Consider the following 6,356-nt stretch of genomic DNA (forward strand, 5'->3'; position numbering starts at 1 on the left):
GCCCAGGAGCAGAATGAGTTCAGCTACTCACATAGAAGTTGATGTTTCCTCAGGTGGTAGCAGGAATTTAGAGTACAGAGAAAGGCCCTAACCCTCGCAGGGCAAGATCTTCAGTCAATGAGAAAGAGCGGCCGGGAGGGTCCATGTTGATGAGACAGTGGGATAAATGAACTTCGGAGAAAGGCATGAGGAATGATGGCAGGGAAAGGCTAACACAGAGCAAGATGCACTGGTCCCCACTGCCTCATTCTGAGGAGTGTTGGGTGAGGCAGAAAAACAGGCTTCTCTTGACACAGCCCGTTTGAGGGAATGCCAGGAGATGGAGGAAATGCTTGGAGGGGTGAGGATATAGGGGACTTTTCTGGGCCCAAAGGGGGCTCAATGAAAGGGTTTGGAAAGGAGGGTGGTGAGAGTTAGACTAGCACAGAGCACACCCACAGTGGAATGGGGATGAGAACATGTGTCCTTCGGACAGTGACCAGCATCCATAGAGGGAGTGAGGATTTTAGTCTTGGCTGGGCCTTGGAGGTGGCAACCAAACACAGGGTTCTAGGAGAGAGGCCTGGCAACTGAGACATGAGATCCAGAGTGCTGGACAGGGCAGAGAAAGACAACCTCCAGGGAACTTCCATTTCTGCTGTCAGGGGCCAGCCACTGCCTTGATGACTGCAGAGTGGTCTTCGTGTCTCGGAGGCACAGGGCCTCCAGGGTCCTGGATGCAGGCTGTGTGCTCCCCTAACTCACCTCTTCATCCTCTCCATGCTACTCTGCATCGCGTTGGCTGCATCTGTGTTGCATACCACACAGGCCGACTCTCCTGCTGCTGGGAGGGAGGGGCCGGAAAGTGTTAGGAATTCATCAAGCTTGTAACTAAAGCTGACTCTATGCCTGGCCCCATCTGGGGAAGGAATCTGCTCCCCCAAAGGCATGTATCTGAGGGTTGCTTCTCAGCTGCTGTGCTCTACTAACCCACTAGTGTTTGTAGGAAGATGAATGATCTGGGCTTCTCACCCTCCTTTGCCACCCTGGCTGTGTGGTCAGGGAAGGGTGAAGGCAAGAAGGATGGCGGGGGGTATAGGAGAGAGAGTGAAGAGGGGATGAGGTGGGAGCTGGGGAAGGGGAAGAGACGTGGACAGATGGCCAGACCAATATGGCTGGAAAGGTCCCTAGTGATGTGTTTTTGTTTCTGCGACTCCCTCGGTGTATCAGGAGCAAAAGGATGGGAACGATCTGCTAAAAGTCTGTTATCCTGGAGGCCCCCCAAGAATGTGACCTCCCACACCTTCTCCCTCTAGGCCTTCTCCTATGGTATGAGAAGGTGTGACTGAAAGTGCCAGAAACTCACAGGGGAACACATGGACTTGGGACAGAAGCAGATCTGAAGCTGAATTTATTGCCTCTTTCCCAAATTTAGAAGACAGACATGTTGTAAACCCTCCTCATCCTCACTCCCAGGGGCCCAGGATAAACCCCCTTTATCTCCAGATGAAAAACAAGAGAAGAGGCCCTGAACCTATTGGAGCTTCCCCAGATGTTGTTTTGGCAGAGCCGTAATGGGGCTGGGCCTCCTGGGGCTGAGTGTCTGGGGCAAGCAGGAAGCTGGCATCATAGCTGTGACAGCCAGAGACCACCTGGGGGATGGGGGCTGAAGGGAAGAGGAAGACAGATTCAGAAAGGAGGACACAAGAAAAAGTCTAAAGAAGAGGTACTGCAGCTTCTCACCTGTGGCCTCCTGGTTCTGGGCCTGAGGTGCTTCTCTACTGCACCATGGGCTCAGGTCCAGGGATCTGTGTGGTTTGGAGGAAGGAGCTAGGAGAAAGGGAGAGATGGTTGGAGTTCCCTGAGCCTTAGTTTGCTTATATGTAACAAAAGAGTATTGGGCTAGGAGACCCACCCTGCCTCTTAGTCTGTCATCTACGGTTCACATTGATGACTCCTTGGGTCCTAGTGGAATACGTGATCACCTGCCAGCAAGAGAGGATTTTTCTGATGAGGTGACAGATATCCTGGAGCCCTACTTCCTGAGTGGATCCCATATCCAATTACTGGCCCAGTCCTGTCAGTTATCCTCTTGAAATACCTTCTACTCAGCATCACTGAAGCCACCAACCGTTAGATCGTTCTTGGATAGTTTCAACAGTTCCCTAAGTGGTCTCTTTGCCTGAAGTGCTTCCCTTCCTGCCCTTTCCTCAGTCCATACTCTGCTGTCAGAGCTCCTAAACTACAGGTCTGTCTTGTCTCTTTCATGTTTAAAAGCTCTGAAGGCTCCCTACAGTTGAAAGTTTAATTCTTGGTTTGGCCTTCAAGGCCTTTACAATCTGGCCCAACCTCAAAGCTCAATTAACCCATTCTCAGTGTTTCTCAAATACATACTTTGCACTTTCATACCATTGTGCCTTTGTAGTTTCAACAGTGAGGTCTTGCCATGTTGCCCAGGCTCTGGAATGCTGTGCTTATTCAGAGGCATGATCATAGCTCCCGACAGCATCAAACTCCTCACCTCGAGTGATCATCCTCCCTCAGCCTCCTGAGTAGCTGAGTGCCCAGCTTATTGTACCTTTAATCATATTATTTGCTCTGCCTGAAATTCTCTCTGTTCAGCTCTTTGTCCATCAAAAAGCTGACTAATTATCTCTGTGCAAGTGATACAGAAGGAGTGAAAACATTATTTTTCCCACATTATTGAAGAAAAAAGTAAGGCACATATAGGGCAATGGACATGTCAGGAAAGTCTCTAAAAAGGGGGCTGGGGTAGTGGGGTGAGAGTGGGCTAGGGAAGGGTGGGAAAGGATTCTAAATCCTACTTCCTCCATCCCTTGCACTAAGAATAAGGTTGGGGAGGAGTGGAGAGGAATCTTTATTTAGATTAAGAATGGGTGGTCTGAGCTGCTTGTTATGATATATTAGTCTTTTTTTTTTTTTTGAGACAGGATCTCACTCTGTTGCTTAGGCTGGAGTATAGTGGCATGGTCTCGGCTCACTGCAACCTCCATCTCCCGTGTTCAAGCTATTCTCCTGCCTCAGCTTCCCGGGTAGCTGGGATTACAGCTGTGCGCCACCACACCTGGCTAATTTTTGTTATTTTTAGTAGAGACGGGGTTTCGCCATGTTGGCCAGGCTCGTCTCGAACTCCTGACCTCGAGGGATCTGCCCACCTCGGCGTTCCAAAGTGCTGGGATTATAGGCGCCTGGCCTTATATCAGTCTTGTTTTGATGATGACTGGCCCCGATGGCATATAATTATGCTTTTTTACATTGGTGTCCCTGGATGGGCTAATTAAGTTTTTGAACTGACGGATTTGTTCTAGTGAGGTGGGCAGAGCACATCCCTTAAAGCCACACTGCCTAGGTTCAAATCCTAGCTGTGCTATCTTAGGCAAGTTATTGAAGCTTTCTGTGCCTTAATTTCTTTATCTATAAAATGAGATTAATAGTAATTCTTACCTCTTAGAGTTGTTGGGAGAATCAAATGAGTTTACAATACTTAGAATAGTGTCTGGCACATAATAGTGGTCAGTACATGTTAACTATTATTACTTATAATTTATACTTTGCTTACTTCCAAGAAGAATTTGAGACAGCTTAAAATATTAAACCACATAGAGGATGATTTTATGTGTGTGTTTATATTATATTAAAGATCAGAAATGAATTGGTAGTAGGAGGAAGAAAGAGAAAGATAGATATTTACAAACTTGTTTGAATCAGATACTTCTTTGACACCTAAATTTATCTTTGAACTTCCAGGAAGCCAAGGTAAAAAGGGAAATACCTGCATTATATAGTTTTCATTGTGAAATATAAACAAGCATTCAAGTTAGCCTGTTAAAACCCACCCCCACCAGCCTGCTACATCCACACATTCCTCAAGAAGAAATTTATGATATGAATCCCTATGTTGGAATACTGGAGCCAAGGAATCTGAAGTTGTTCTCAGTTGGCATTTAGTATCTTCCTCAATTGGGTTTACCTTTCATAAGAGCCCATAACGACAACAGAAGTAATCAGGATAATGGCTGGGATAGTAACAATCAATATCATCTCTACATTTCTTTCTATCCTTATTTCAGGGTTTCCTTCCTTCCCTCTTGGCTCGGGAACTCTCTGAGGTCAGGGGTTGAGCCTCGCTCGGTCAAATAGTCAGGTGGCCCCAGGTGGTTTCAGCTGCCTCCCTGAAGCATTAGAGTTGTGTAGAAGCAAGGTGGAACCCATGGCAAAAACTCATGAGGTGAATGAAGACAGGAAGGTTATGAGGTATGTCTAAGAGGGCTTTGAGACGACTGAGCTCCCAAACATGTAACAGAATGATTATCTTAGTGGGAATGGGTAAACTCCTAGAAAGAGAACAACTCCGTGTCCCCTGCTTTTTGAATTCAGCAGAATCTATTGTAAGTCAATATCCTTATGTAAAAACATTGCATAAGTCCAGGAAGACTGCCACCACGATCTTCCAGCCTGACCTGCCAGACTTAAAAAAAGCGGCTTGGCCAGGCGCAGTGGCTCACACCTGTAATCCCAGCACTTTGGGAGGCTGAGGCGGGCAGATCACCTGAGGTCGGGAGTTCAAGACCAGCCTGACCAACATGGAGAAACCCTGTCTCTACTAAAAATACAAAATTAGCAGGGCGTAGTGGCGCTTGCCTGTAATCCTAGCTACTCGGGAGGCTGAGGCAAAAGAATCCCTTGAACCTGGGAGGCAGAGATTCCAGTGAGCCGAGACTGTGCCATTGCATTCCAGCCCGGGCAACAAGAGCGAAACTCCGTCTCAAAAAAAAAAGAAAAAAAAAGTGGCTCTTTGCCTACGAACTTACACACTCAGAAGCTTTGGACCTATCTCGTTGAATTCTTAGACAGGTTCAGAGGTGTGGCTGGAGGTTAGAGCTGAATTACTCCACAGAAGAAAACAAAAGGAATCTATATTTTTGTTCCTGAGAGAGAGCAGCAAAAAAAGGGGGCTTGAGTAACCTTAAAATGGTGTTGGGAGGGCCTAGAGCCAGTGTGAGAGAGGAAGCCGAGGGAAGTTTAAGAACAGAAATGCCCAACACTCCCTTTTTAAGCTCTTTACATTTTTGCAAAATTAACCCCCTCAGGAGACCCCAACCTTCACTAAAGCCCATGATGTACATACAGACCTTGTAAGGAGTTCATATGAAGAAACAAGAGACAGGGCTGACACGGCTCACAACAGTGAGAGCTCTCAGGGTCAGCAGGATGATTCCCAAAAGGAACTGACTTGAGATCCCAAAGCCAGAGGCACTGATGAGAAGGAATGTCTTCTCCACCCTCCATCCCCACTTCCAGGGGAATCTGGAATATTTTGAGGAAGACTATTGGATCACTCATCGATCTTCGAATAAAACATTGAACCAATCTTGCCCAGCACCTAAAGAGCAGTTGGGCACAGCTGACGAACAGTTTACCCACTGGGAGCATGGAATTAGGTGTCACCTTCAAATACCTGATGTTTAATGAGGACAACCATCTCCAAACGGAGGATACCTGCCTGCCCACTGGGCAGTCTACTTCTTGGCAACCTAGCACAGTCCTCCCTGAGAGAGGGTTCCGTGGGGGCTCGTTGAAGCCAATGAGTGGGGAGGAGAAATGCTGCAGAAATTTACCATGTCTGGCTGGCCCTATGGCTCACTGCCATTTATGTATGGGTCACATGGGTCACAAATCAATCACTTGACCTCGTGATCTGGATACCTTTTGTTGTCTTTGTCCTAGAGTGATCAAAGGAAGGAGATTTAGTCCCCACCCTCAGAGGTAGAGAGTGTGGGTTCTTCATTCTGACTGGGGAGAAACGGTTCCTGCCCGCAGGACACTGCAAGTTCCCAAGGAGGGAGAAGCATCCACATCGAGGACACAGACGCAAAGCTGCCAGGAGACAGGCAAATGTGGGCAGAGCCACACTGCACAAACACGATTCACAATTAACCAAGGAGTTGGAGTGAAGGTGCCAGCAGGAAATAGCTTGTTGGGCCTGGGAGTTTTGAGATGAGCTGGATTTGGAAGGAAAGAGTTCTTACTAGCAGCGACAGAAGACAGTCACGTGCTGCACAGTGTCCAGTACTGTGCGAGGCGTTTGCACGATGACCGCTCACCCGCGGTTCCCCTCCCTGCTGGAAGGATCATCTCCAGCATGCTCACCACTTGCTTACTAACAGAGGCCCCAGACAAACAGCTCGCCATAGTACACACAAGAGGCAAACTCCGGATGACTTTATTTACACAGCTTAAGCTTTTCAACAGGGTCAAAGGGCATTCTCACAGCACATGGGTGTGGCCCGGGAAAGGCAGGTTCTGGAGGGGGCTCCTGAACAGGTTCCTCCTCCCTGGCACCAAGTGACCACCTG

Source organism: Gorilla gorilla, chromosome 1 (genome assembly GCF_029281585.2).
Source record: "Gorilla gorilla gorilla isolate KB3781 chromosome 1, NHGRI_mGorGor1-v2.1_pri, whole genome shotgun sequence".
Lineage (NCBI taxonomy): Eukaryota > Metazoa > Chordata > Mammalia > Primates > Hominidae > Gorilla > Gorilla gorilla.